Genomic DNA, 15,449 nt, shown 5'->3' on the forward strand with positions numbered 1-15,449 from the left:
ACCAAATGTTATCCAGGGAAAGACGAGGTAATTATTACTGAAGAAGGAGCTGCTATTAAAACGCAAGCATTACTAAACTTGGCGCTATATAGGCTTTTAGATGTGATTACTTCGGATTTGGACTCTGCAAGAGAGCTACTGCTTATAAGCAAATAGGCTTTGATAGAGCCCCAGGTCAAAGTAATTATAAAGAAAAAACTGAAACAGAGTTTGATGATTCATCTATTTTCATGGTCAGTCTAGTTCCTATAAGGCTTCAGAAATTTGATGGAACAATTGTTTGGGAAAACGACCTACCCTCATCAACTTTTTATTGCCGTCCAATAATGTTTAAATTTACAAAAGAAACGCAGTCAACAGTGACAATTATAAAAGCTAGCATAACAGAAGAAATAGAAAGACTTCAGCCATCAAAAATCAAACAAGTTGAAGTTAAGCATCAATTGCACATGATGATGATAGACGGACAAATAACCTCATATTTGTCAGAAACATTTTCTGCTGTCTGTGATATTTGCAAAGCAAAACCGTCAGAGCTTTTTGGAGTGACTTGCTTATCAAAGAGAAAATAATGAAGAAATATTCCAGTATGGAATGCCATCTTTACCTGCCTGGATAAGATACATGGAGTGCTTACTTCATATCGGTAAATATAATTTTATTACTTCACAATTTTTTCATCGTATGTAGTTTCCTGTGAGATAATTTTTTAAATGACACTTTTTTTACGTCTTATCGTTTGGACTTCAAGAAATGGAGTTGCAAGGGGCGATGACAAAGAAAAAATAACAACCAGAAAAAGTGCTATACAGCAAGCGTTTAAAAAGGAATGCGGTTTACTTATAGATGCTGTCAAGCAAGGAGTAGGAACAACCAATAATGGCAATACTGCCAGAAGATTTTTCAGGGATGCAGAAGAAACAGCCCGCATAACAGGAATACGTAAAGATTTAATAGAGAGGTTTCACGTGATTCTTCACTTTGTTGCATCTGGAGAGCGCGTTTCCAATTTTTCGGAATTTTTTAGATATACTGCAGAATTGTATGTTAATTTATATCCCTGGTATTATAATATATGCTTTCCAGTATCCATAAATTGTTGGCATATGGCAGTGATATACAATAATGAAGAACTTTGGTGCCATTCGTATAGGTAAACTCTCCGAAAAGGCAGTGGAAGCTCGCAATAAAGATTTTCGGAAATATACAGAGAGTTGTTATTCAAGAATGAGAAGTAGAACGTCGACTAATGAGGATATTTTACACAATCTTCTTTCGTCTTCTGACCCAAAGATCGAAAGGTGAAACAAAATATATAATATTTAGAGAGATTGCATAATTAGAGACCTAATAAATGTATTGTTGTTAGGTATTATGTAATTATGGGTATCATTACGTGCTTTTACTTACTAATCCATATCAAATTTAACTTAAAAGCACTTACGAAAAAAAATATAAAGGTTTTTATTCTATGTATTTATTAATTTTTTTCGATCCATTTATTTGGCAGAGTTGCAACTTTATGCACATGCTTATAGCATCAAATGATAGTAGACTAGACAAGGTATAAGGAAAATAAAGTTTCAAAGCGGGACCTCGCGGTACTTAGCAGGAATTTAATTTAATGTGACCCGCTTCATACAAAAAAATCACAAAACACATTTTTCTGACCAAACTATAAAGTTTTTGTAATTTTTGCCCAAAACAATTATTATTGAGATTAACGAGCTCTATCTATCTACATAAAAAAATTTATAAAAAAACAAAGTTGGTCCCTAAGTCACTAAAATCATAGAATCGACCCACTGTGCGACAGGTGTGTATTTTTTTGATTTGTTTATTTAGTTTTTTACGGAACGTAGAATTTATCAAATAATAAAAAGAAAATTTATCAATGAATAAAAAGACAATTAATAACAAAAGAGTAGCTCTGAAAAGCCGTGGTCGTTAACAATCTTGACAATTGTAGGGTGAATTGAAAAAAGAAAAAAGTATTGTTTTTTTTTTTAACTTTTTTAAATGTTTTTTTTAATGACATTTTAAAATACACTGTCGGATGTCATGGGACGATTGAGCTATGCTAAACTAGGGATGCCAGGCCGGCCTATCAATATACATATAAATTACAATAATGGCCCAAAGCTAAAAACTCAATTAGGCAAATGATAAATTTTTGAAATACAAATATAAATGTTTATCAAAAGAAGATGTCTCCATAGATTTTTTGTTCTTGGAAGAATGAAGTTTACCTTGCACTTGTGTATAATATTATATTTTATTGCTTTGCTTCCTTGTGTTTACATCTATACTAATATATAAATCTGCAGTGGTTTTTACGGATGTTCCATTATAACTACTGAACCATGCATCCGATTGACTTGAAACTTGGTATCCATGTAGAAAATACATGTACCTAATGGATAGGCTAATATTTATATGAGCGTTGGAGTCCCTACACTAGTTGCGAGGGCGTTAATGATGAGAATCTTTGTGGGGGTGAGAAATAATAATGTTAACTTTAAATGCCCAGCGAAGCGGACGGGTACAGCTAGTTTCTTATAAAATTTGAATTTAGCTCGGAACTCCGAAAACAATGCAAGAAAAGGTTAAGATAGAAGAAAAAAGTTTTAAAAAAAAGAGGTTTTACTGTTTTATTTTCAGCAAAAATACGGCTGCTGTAGATTTTTTTTTCGGTTTAGTCGTAGATATAATGAGAACTACTTGTATGGTTTGATTTCGCAGATAGAATCTTGAACAGTAGCCTTAACTATTTTCTAATATTTGACGAAATCCAAATACTCGATGGAGTTAATTCCACTTTTGCGCCATAGGCCATTGTAATAAATAAAAAACACTTACTTTAATAGAGAAAAAATAGCTGTCTCTTGTCTAACGCCTGAGATCCTCTTATCGTGAAGATGAAAACCCAAATCAGACAGGCTGCCAGACCTTAAGATACTATAACCTCATTCTGCGTTAAATGAAACGTAAAAAATCAATCGAACTATTTCTATATTTAAAAAATTACGGTAGTCAATATACAATATGTAAACGTCAACTTGTATGATATTGGCACTGAAGTATGAAACCTGGTCTATGCGCCATAAACCTAAGAGATAGATAGATATATATTGGGAACCTTCGAATTAATATTTTATAATGACAATAACAAACTCAAAAGTAGGTAGTCATAATTTTAAATAAATAAGTTTTGTATTGGACTTTTTGGCGGGAACGCGAGGAGTGAAGTTGTGTGATTTGTTTTATTTTGTCTATTTAGTGTTTCTTCAGATTTAGATGTGTAATAACGGTGGTTTATTAACTGTTTAATATCTGTGAAAGTGCACAAATGTGGGCAAATGAAACAAAGCCGCTGGACGCAACTTCTCAGGATCCTCCAAAAAGTCCACTGAAAAAATCTTAGTAAATGACCACAATTTTTTTTTTTTTTTTTTTTTTTTTTTCCTACCTAAGCTGAGAGCCTTGAGAGGCTATGTCAGCGTAACCCTAACTTTTGTAGGTGAGCTCACGGGGCTCAAACCTGATGACGTTGCTAACACGAACCCTAGCAAGAGTCGTGCTTCGCAGAATCTACCACCGGATCGGAAACGCGACCCACTGAGAAGATCCGGCGAGAAACTCAGTGGGCTGTGTCTGAGAGTTAATTTACTCGTCGAGCCCTTCGTCGCAAGCGACGGGTTCGACGAGAACGGTGACCGGTGCTTGAATTACCTAAAAGCACCGTTAGTGGATCGGGCGGATCCGAGATGACGTGTTTTGGGCGACGTCGACTGCTTTCCATTCTGTCCGCAGGATCGGGAATGTAGTTACCGGCGGCCACGATGAGAGGGTTCTCGTGTCGTGCCGCTTTATCGAAGTGGCGCATGGACGCCGACTGCAGATACTTACTGATGGACTCTAAGTCCAGGTCGTCATGGAGGTCGACGTTCCTGACGAACCACGGGGCTCCGACGGCTATCCTGCAAAAACGGGATTGAATAATTTGGAATGACATTAAGTGAGTGCGGGCCGCGTGAGCGAACACTACACTTGCATAGGTCATGACGGGGCGTATGCAAGTTTTGTAGAGTGTCACCTTATTTCTAAGGGACATTTTAGTTCGCCTACATATCATCGGGTAGAATGACCACCATTTTACTGATATTATATTTCATCCCATACATTCTCATTTCATTTAATTTCATCCCAGTTGATTAACGTCTCAAATTAATCATTTTCATTTCATTTCACTCCATATTATCATTTTTCATAAAAATAAGAATATAAATTAAAATAAGACATGACTTAAAGGTCTTAGTTACCAGGTCATAAAATCACTTAAAAAAATAAGTTTTGTATTCAATCTAGATGATCATTTGTTTTCGTCACATTTCATCAATGAGTGATGAAGGTATCGTACGCCTAGCTACAATAAATGTTTTCGCGTCTTCAACTAGTCAGTTCTAAAAACGTGGTTTAAATTATTTTGAACCGTCTTCAAAAAAGGAGGAGGTTCTCAATTCGACTGTATGTTTTTTTTTATGTTTGTTACCTCATAACTTTTGACTGGGTGAATCGATTTTGATGATTCTTTTTTTATTAGAAAGCTGACGCTTCCCGTGTAGTCCCATTTCAATTTAGTCCAGTTCTGATAATGGTATCCATGAGAAAACTATATAAGTCTTAAATTTGCATTAAGTACGTGCGCGACAAATAGATGAATAACTCTATATCTCAATATCACGCCAACCGATTTCGATGATTATTGTTTTTGGTGTATATTAATTTGTTTTGGAATATCTTTTTTTTTTCTATTTCAAGTCGGTTTTTGTTAAAGCATGTCTATTTACAACTACAAAATTATTAAAATTAATTGTAAATAATAAAAGATCGAAAACATATTACCATCCTAATAAGATACGTGGAGTATTTTCTGTTTATAAATTTGTAGTGGGTCATATGCATTGCTCTAAATCTCCTAGATTAATGAGTTTCTCGCTGGGTCTTTTTTTTGGTGTTAAGTGGTTACCGGAGCCCATAGACATCTACAACGTAAATGCCGCCACCTACCTTGAGAAGTGATTTCTAAGGGCTCCAGAATAGTACAACGACTGCCTTACCCTTTAAGCCGAAACGCATTACTGCTTTACAGCAGAAATAGACAGGGCAGTAGTACCTACCTGTGCGGACTCACAAGACGTCTTCCCTAAGTAATTACGCGAAATTGAAAATTGCGGGTTTGATTTTAATTACACGATTCCTTCACCGTGGAAGTCAATCGTGAACATTTGCTAAGTACGTATTTCATTAGAAAAATTGGTACTTTCCAGCGGGATTCGAACACCGTTGCATCGCTATATACGAATGCACCGGACGTCTTATCTTTTAGGCCACTACGACTTATACAGTATTTTTTGTGGTTCGCGTTTCTGATTCGGTGGTAGATTCTGCGAAGCGCTGCTCTTGCTAGGCCTAGTGTTAGCAAATTCTCTCAGGGTACGGGGGCGCCCGGTACTCGGCTGTTGGTCCGGTGGTGAGGCGGCGCAAAGTGGCTCCTGTGCACCGCTCACGGTGTGTCTCCCGAGACGACGTCCTGCGGGATCTTCCCGGGGATGGAATCCCGTCCTATTATCAGGACGGGTACCGGCGACGGCGAGCCTTCGACGCGCACTGTGCGGTAGCGTGGGTTTCGTTGAGTCGGAGTGGTTGGGCTCGATGGGGTTTAGTCGGTAGTCGATTTTGCGGTGTAGCTCTTGCATGGCTGACGCCGTGCAGTGCCTCGCGCGCCTTTCTCAAGGTGTAGTCTCCCGGCAGGAATTGGAAGAAGAGGAGAATCCCGATCTTCCTCTTCACCTTCTTCTTCTCTGGAGGCGCCAGAGTCCGACATAACCCGGTCTGTTAAAAAAAAATCCCTCGGCCGGGTAGCCGTAAGTGGATTACCCAGCGTTAAAAAAAAAGGTTGAGAGCTCACCTACCCGTCCGTATGTAACTGGAATAGCCTCTTAGACCACCAGCGAATGGATAATCAAAAAAAACCTTCCAAATTTGGTCGCGCGGTTTACTTGACAAAATTTATAATTTACACGCTTCGAAAAATACGGACTTCGTGGCCATGGTCAATTACGATCTCGTGTTATTTGTTTCGATTTGAATTTTATTGATTGATTGATCATTCGTATGAATGAGTGGTCAAACGAAATAGAATTTAAAATTAATTGTAATTTCGGATATTGTGTTTACTAGTATAAGGCGGATATGGAGGAGAATAACCTCACTCATAAAGATGCCGAAGACCGGGCAAAGTAGAGGAGTTTAAGTAGAAAAACAGTCTCTGGTATTAGACCGGGAAAACGCTAGGAAGATGAAAACAGAAGTGTCAGAGCGGATGGGAAAACAAGAAATAAGTTTTCGGCTTATTCTGTCGTGTTTTTTTTTAAACCAATGTACTTCATAATATTTTAGTGATTTATTAGACATTAAACCTTCGGATTTAATCTTTGTAACGGACAAAGATTTATATTCAATATATGAGTAATAACAATAAAATGTGTGCTGTATATTATATTTATACTTAATTTTATAAATCTGAAAGTTTGTCTGTTTATCCTAGTAAGAGTATTAGATCAGGAGAGTATTTGAAGGCTACCGTTTGTCCCGAAAAAACATCTCATTCAGACAGATAACCACACTGACCTTTTCCTTGACTACGCAGGCGAAGACGCGGGTAAAAACTAGTAATTATATAAAATCGATAACCAGTTGGAGGTTGCGGGAGTCCATTAGATGCTTAGCATTTGTTATTGTGGTTAGCCTTGGCCAGGTCTGCGTTCAGCAGTGGACGTCTATGGGCTGATAGATTGATAGATTGAATACATTTCACTGGTGGTAGGACCTCTTGTGAGTCCGCACGGGTAGGTACGACCACCCTGCCTGTTTCTGTCGTGAAGCAGTAATGCGTTTTGGTTTAAAGGGTGGGGCAGCCCTTGTAACTATACTGAGACCTTAGAACTTATATCAGGTTGGGTGGCGCATTTACGTTGTAGATGTCTATGGGCTCCAGTAACCACATAGCACCAGGTGGGCTGTGAGCTAGTCCATCCACCAAAGCATGATGGATGGCAATCCTGGATGGACACATGATACTTTTTATCAAGTTAAATGACCGCAGCGCGGATATGTTCGCAATAATAAATACGATAGTATCTTTGCTGGTTCGTGATTTCACGTACAAACAGATTCACAAATCCTTTGCTGGTATACGGATCTCCCGATTTTTTTACTCGATTCTTTTGGAATTATCAATTGAATGCGTTTTTATTTTTATTTTTTTATTGCTTAGATGGGTGGACGAGCTCGCAGCCTACCTGGTGTTAAGTGGTTACTGCAGCCCATAGACATCTACAACGTAAATGCACCACCCACCTTGAGATATAGTTCTAAGAACTCAGTATAGTTACAACGGCTGCCCCACCCTTCAAACCGAAACGCAATACTGTTTCACGGCAGAAATAGGCGGGGTGGTGGTACCTACGCGTGCGGACTAACAAGAGGTCCTACCACCAGTAATTACGCAAATTATAATTTTGCGGGTTTGATTTTTTATTACACGATGTTATTCCCTCACCGTGGAAGTCAATCGTGAACATTTGTCAAGTACGTATTTCATTAGAAAAATTGGTACCCGCCTGCGGGATTCGAACACCGGTGCATCGCTACATACGAATGTAACGGATAGGTACGTCTTATCCTTTAGGCCACGACGTTACTATGTTTGTTTGTAACGGAATCTTTGAACATGATTTTGACCCCCCCAAAACGTCGGATTAACTGGAATTTTGGTGTCATTATTAAGGACCGATGACAATCAAACACTAACAAAAAAATTGAAAAAATTTAAATTCGACTAAAAAATGAAAAATAAATAATAGTTTAAAAAAACTAACGAAATACGCTTTTATAGAAAATCCCACTTAAATATAGAAAATAAATCTTAATAAATTTGAATGAAAAATAGTGTAAGAAAAATGATTTTATTGTAAAAAAGCGTGGGGTGCTTTTCAGGATATTATGAAAAGAATACTTCTACTCATATCTGTTCATAAAATATTTATAACTACTGTTACCAAGCACCCCACGCTTTTTTTTACAATAAAATCATTTTTTCTTACACTATTTTTAATTCAAATTTATTAAGATTTATTAATGTCACTATGTTATCGCGAAGTTTATATTTAGCTAGAGGCATTTAGCATTAATAAGATATCCGATGTACGATTAAATAACAAGATGAATTGGCGCAAATTCAATAATAGCTTTTATTTTGGTATACGCTAAAACTTGTTTTCGTTTAGCGGAAAAATTGTGCTTGCGATCTTTTTAGACGTCGTATCCATTGCATTCAGTTTTACTTTTAATATTTAGCATGCGGTTTTTGTATGAAGGTTTTATTTAGGTGATAGGGCTGCGGGCTTGTTGTTTTTTTGGAATATTTTTTCTTTTTATGTAATTATTTGAGTCAAATTCGAGTCCTAGTTAATGTCTGCTATCTTTCGCGTTTGTGGTTTTATTATATTCATAGCGCAAGAGAAAATTCATGATTTTAAACCTTAAATGTGCTTACATACAAAGTCATTTGTAAGTAAGTAAATTAGAATTTCAACAACTTTTTTCTGCTCGCTTCCTCAATACTTAGGATCGTGACCGTTTCCTCGCAACAAGAGCTTATTCCCAATAATTTCACGCCACTAGCTTAAATTTTTTTTTTTTTTTTTTTCAATCATTTCAACAACGATAGATTTTAAATTAAGGAAGCTTAGGTATTGTGGAAGGTTGATGTTTATTTTTTTAAAGTCTTACAGGTGGGAGATTAGTTCTTGTGAGAAATTCCTCATCCACAAATTTGAAAGTGGAATCCCATTAAAAATATTTCATACTCATTTACATTTCACTGGTAGGACCTCTTGTGAGTCCGCACGGTTAGGTACCACCACCCCGCCTATTTCTGCCGTGAAGCAGTAATGCGTTTCGGTTTGAAGGGTGGGGTAGCCGTTGTAACTATACTGAGACCTTGGAACTTATATCTTAAGGTGGGTGGCGCATTTACGTTGTAGATGTCTATGGGCTCCAGTAACCACTTAACACCAGGTGAGCTGTGAGCTCGTCCACCCATATAAGCAATAAAAAAAAATACATACACGTATCAAAACCGTGTTATCTGCTTCGGTCAGAACCTATAGACGGTACGGAGACGAAAGAAGGAAATGTTGTCAATAAGTTATAGAGTTTGGGATTTTATGGCCTATCTGGTATTAAGCTAACTAGATGATGACCGAGCTTTGCCCGGTTATTTTTTTGATAAATTGTGTTTTGTAGAAATTATATTTAAATACGAATTACATATTGTTAAAATTATGAAATACTCCAAGATCATTTAGGCATTTTTAAGTGAAGTTGAAAAGACACAAATAATTTAAATAAACAATTCATTTTCTTAGTCTAACCTCAAACAAAACACTCATTGGCTTCGGTTTGCTTAACAACGCCATCTGCTGAAGTAACTTTAGTGTTATTGAGCCTTTAAAGCAGTTAGTTGCTCTCAATTAAGAAAAATAGTATTATTATTATTCGCCAATAGATGTCGGGAAGAGTCATGACAACTTTATGACACCACACACACAGTATCACCTTGTTGCGAGTTAACCCGGGTTTCGCCACAGTCTGTGAAGCCTGACCGGCCTTTGACCACGACCTTTTTCGCACGTTCTTGTCGTACGTGATCCACTTTTCATCACCAGCTATCAGCTTCTTCAAAAATGGTTCAGTTTCATTACGTCACATCATTACTAACAAAACAACATTTAAAGCCTCCAATCACATTTTTATATCAATATTTTAAACAATATTATCAGATTATGCAAAACTAAACTACTCTCTTCACTGAATGACAGACAGGACAGTGAGTCCGTCTTAGAATATATATATATATATATTTTATACTAAACAATTTTAATGCTTTTATATACTAAAGGTTTTCCTTTACACACATATATCTGGATCCTTATAGGGAATAGTAATTTAAAGCCAGGTAGCCATGTTTGACTTGTCCCCGGTTATTATTAGTTTTAATTATTATCTCGTCTTCTTTGTATATAAAAATAATTGCTGTTCGTTAGTCTCGCTAAAACTCGAGAACTACTAGACCGATTTGGCTAATTTTGGTCTTGAATTACTCGTGGAAGTCCAGAGAAGGTTTAAAAGGAGATTTAGATAAATATGAAAATGCTCGCAATTAACATATAAAAATAACAATTTTGTTTTTCCTTTGATGTGTCCCCCGTCGGACGCATTCCTTTTGTTTGTTTTAATTATTATTTTTTATACAAAAGTTTAGGTCTTTTATTTATCGATTGAGGCACTACGGAGTCTACCGGGTCAGCTAGTAATCAATATAATAAATTATTATAGTGCTTATCGGATATCTGTGCCAACCCTAATATGTAGCAGTTCATTGACACAACCTTCAATTAGCATTCATTTGACCGTGACTTTAATATCATTGCAGAATGTGTTCGATCACAGTTAGTAGGAAGAGCCCTGAGCTGAAACTATATTACGAATTGCCTATTTCTTCCGAAGCGGAAGAGCCGTCATCTAGTGTACCATGAGTTTTCTTCAATTTGTTCTAGACGAGTGGAGAAGCTCACTGAATATGTTATTAAACGGAGAGCATATGGCACCTTTAGAGCTATATATATATATCCACTGCTGGTGGGACCTCTTGTGAGTCCGCACGGGTAGGTACCACCGCCCCGCCTATTTCTGCCGTGAAGCTGTAATGCGTTTCGGTTTGAAGGTCGGGGCAGCCGTTGTAATTATACTTGAGACGTTACAACTTATATCTCAAGGTGGGTGGCGCATTTATGAGTATGATGAGTGGACGTTCTCACAGCCCACCTGGTGTTAAGTGGTTACCGGAGCCCATAGACATCTATAACGTAAATTTCGCCACCCACCTTGAGATGTAAGTTCTAAGGTCTCAAGTATAGTTACAACGGCTGCCCCACCCTTCAAACCGAAACGCATTACTGCTTCACAACAGAAATAGGCAGGGCGGTGGTACCTACTTGCGGACTCACAAGAGGTCGTACCACCAGTAATTTAGTAATGACACCGCAGTGCACCTTTAAGAGATATTCATATCTCTTTTCTCTTCTTCAACCTGTGTACACCCGATGCTGAGTGCAAGTCTTTTCAAATGCACCCCATTCTCTTCGGTGTCTTGTTTATCGCATTGATTTTCAAATACTACGTTTCAACACATCTAACATACACCGTTAACGTCTATTGGCGTGTTATTGTGTGATTTTTATTAATTGAATACTTTTTTTAATTGCTTTGAACTTGGAAGCAATGTTAGGCAGTGTTGCGAATTAATGGCAATCTAATTGTGGGAATAAATGATTAACTTAAAATAGAGTCATTTTTTGTACATTCTGGGTACTCAAACGTAGTAATTAATATATAGATACATATTGTTACGCCGGTAAAAGTAACGCCGTCTATCGCCGAATAGTCGAACGAATAGCGAAGGATCTAGCAGCATCTAGAGAGCTCGAGAAGTATAACGCCATCTATTATCAGATAGCGGAAACACAAAATACTAGTCTTTTGTGGAATATTCTCGACGATTCTAGGGATTTCGTCTCGACTATAAAAGCGTTGCAGGGATGTCACGCAGTCAGTAATCGGAACTACTCGAAGCGAAACAGCGAACGGATCACCTGAAGCGAAGCGGAACAAGCTAATTGAGAGTTTTGAAGTATTTAAAATGTTCTAAGTGTTGAATACAGTGTATACTTGTAATTCGGTAGAATTTTATTTATCCCGAACCCTAGCGCGTGACAATATCATCATCATCATTATCATAGTCGGTTACTCTTGGCAAAGCAGTCGTGGTCATATGGAATCCTTGTATGGAAGCCTTGACAGCTGTTCTCCTTATTTCGCGAACTGAGGCTTGGCGCACGCATTTGTTAGGTGGGGTTCTGGTAAAGTCTTTCACTTGATCAGTCCAGCGCATGGGGCTTCGTCCACGAGACCACTTGCTATCGCGGAGATATACATATCGACGCTTGAAAGGCAAACGTGACTAAGCGACAATGCGTGAACTTTACAGTAGACTAATTTAAAGTTGAAATACCTGAAAAAAATTCTATTTTAACGAATCTAGCTGTAGGAATGAAATTATTTTAATAGACCTAGAAATATATATTTTTTGCGCATCGAATATGGTTATTGCCTATCATTTATAAAATGTATAAAGCAGTTATTGTCGCTTAGTCACGTTTGGCTTTCAAGCGTCGATATGACATATATTGAAAACTGGAGCGATACCCGGGACGTGAAAATTTAATTTATCCGCGTCAACTTTACCAGTCTTGGAGACTATATTAACACTTTTAGTGCCGAGCTTCTTTTCCTTTTTCTCCACCTTATCCCACTAGGTGGGGTCGGCACAGCTAATTTTTCTCTTCCATTCTCTTCTATCAGCCGTCATGTCAACACTCACTCCTCTCTCTCTCTCTCATATCGTCATTAACACACTCCATCCGTGTCTTCTTCGGTCGACCTCTTCCCCCTCGACTTTGCACTACCATTTCCATACATCTCCTAGTCACATGCATCTTCTCTCTACGCATCACATGTCCATACCACGCTAAACGTCCGCTCTTTAATTTGTTAATCACCGGAGCTTATATTCACATATATTGCAGAAACTAGCTGACCCGGCAGACTTCGTAGTGCCTCAATCAATAAATAAAAGATCTAAGCTTTTCTATAAAATAAACTTAAAACAAACGAAAGGAATCCGTCCGACGGGGGACACATCAAAGGAAAAACAAAATTGTTATTTTTATTTAATTCCGAGCATTTTCATATTTATCTACCTTTTAAAACCTTCTCTGGACTACCACACATAATTCAAGACCAAAATTAGACAAATCGGTCTAGCCATTCTAGAGTTTTAGCGAGACTAACGAATAGCAATTCATTTTTATATACTTTAGATTACTTAAAGAAGTTTAAAAAAAAATTATTATAAAAAAAAACTTTAAAAATACAAAAATCAAGGTTAAATTCGCAGCAACATAATTTTATAACGTTATTTATAAAATTTTATTAGCTTACTAAAAAACCTTATAATTATATACTACATGCGCGCATTAAGATACGTCCGTACAAGTCGATAACTAATACCCGTAATCAAACTACGTAGTAGTCAGTATTCCGACGCACTGCACTTTATACTCATTAATAGACAATCTATCTATCGACGGTCGCGCTCAAAGGTTACATAATAGCTATTGCATAGATTATACACTTAATATTTGAGATAGCTATTGGCTCTAAATAACTCGTCTGCAAATGCTGTCCCTTGAACAATTATTTGAGTTTATTACCTAGCCAGGTAATAAAAAAATTGTAAAAATAGTTGAAAAACATCTATTTATATTCTTGTGGTCGGGAAACACTAAAACTATGAGATAACTTCGACAGAATATAATGTCCGGCTTATGTTTTTTTTTATTTTTTTTTTATTGCTTAGATGAATGGACGAGCTCACAGCCCACCTGATGTTAAGTGGTTACTGGAGCCTATAGACATCTACAACGTAAATGCGCCACCCACCTTGAGATATAAGTTCTAAGATCTCAGTATAGTTATAAAGGCTGCCCCACTCTTCAAACCGAAACGCATTACTGCTTCACGGCAGGAATAGGCAGGGTGGTGGTACCTACCCGCGCGGACTCACAAGAGGTCCTACTACCAGTAAAGTGGTAGCATTTATATTTTAAGTACAAAACAAGGTGATGATGACCAATAGTCAACGTCGTATGAAAAGTTTTGTTACGCGCAGGGGTTTGGGATAAATAAAAAATCTACCGAAGTACAAATTAAAACTTTATTAACACTTAGGACACTTAAAACACTTAACGAACACTTTAAAATTCTCAATTCACTTCTTCCGCTTCGCTTCAGGTAATCCGTTCGCTGTTTCGCTTCCAGTAGATCCGATTACTAACTCCCTCATTACTGCAACGCTTTTTTAATTGATACGACATCTCTACAATTATCGAGAACGTTCCTCACAAGTCGAGTATTTTTGATATGCGTTTCCGCCATTTGACAATAGATGGCGTTGTACTTATCGAGCGTTCTCGCCGTTACTAGTTCCATTGACATTCGTTTCGGCTATTCGGCGATAGATGGCGTTACTCTTACCAGCGTAGATGGTTCACCTGGTGAGCCTTCTTCGTCTTCGTCCTTTATCAGGACACTCCTTCGTCAGCTCAGATCATGTGTTCAATGATTGAATCTTACGGAAAGCACTAGAAATCGGCTGTGTACCCACGGTGTTTCCCGAGCGCTATGAGATGTCTTTCTACAAACAAGGCTTGTGGAGAGTACGGTAGGCGGCAGGTTGGCTGTGTCCCTGGCATTGCTGAAATTCATTGGCAACGGTAACCGCTCACCATCAGTGTGCTTAATGCGAGTTTTTTAACGTACTCGATAGCGTAAAAGTTAAATCAAATTTGTATACAGTTGGAACAGCGCCCCTAGTAAGTAGGGATACCAAGGAATATTACCAATTAGTAATACCTAGGAATTGTATACATTACTTAGGTAAAATAATATTCATAATATTACATATTATTATATTACCTTAACGCTTTAGGCATTCTATATATCGCCTAGGCATTGTATAGAATACCGTATTACACAGATTGCCGGTAACATATATAATTTGAAACAATTTTAAAAATTTTTACTGGTGGTAGGACCTCTTGTGAGTCCACGCGGGTAGGAACCACCACCCTGCCTATTTTTATCGTGAAGCAGTAATGCGTTTCGGTTTGAAGGGTGGGGCAGCCGTTATAACTATACGTGAGACCTTAGAACTTACATCTCAAGGTGGGTGGCGCATTTACGTTGTGGATGTCTATGGGCTCCAGTAACCACTTAACACCAGGTGGGCTGTGAGCTCGTCCAACCATCTAAGCAATAAAAAAAAAAAATCAACTTTTCGCATACATTACGTTTTTTCGTGGATATCAGCAATGAATTAGGTACATGTTTCTGTTCCTAATTATTACTCAATGTAATTTTAGATTATATCTAATGTTATTCGAACTAATAATGATGTTCTATTATTCGTGGTAATGACTTGCTTAATGTAGGTATTCCAGCAGCCGTGAACGTTGTGGTATTATTTTCTATTTAGAGTTTGAAGGTAGGGCACGGGTCGCGGGCTCTATCTGCCTCAGCAGGCCTGTTCATATCCTTGTTAAGATTGTACATTGCTATAGTGAAAGATATCCGGAGAAATTATGATTAATTTTTGACCGTCTAATTAGGTATTTATCTGTCTATACTATTTATTTGTCTCT

This window comes from Bombyx mandarina, chromosome 20 (assembly GCF_030267445.1).
Source record: "Bombyx mandarina strain Sakado chromosome 20, ASM3026744v2".
Lineage (NCBI taxonomy): Eukaryota > Metazoa > Arthropoda > Insecta > Lepidoptera > Bombycidae > Bombyx > Bombyx mandarina.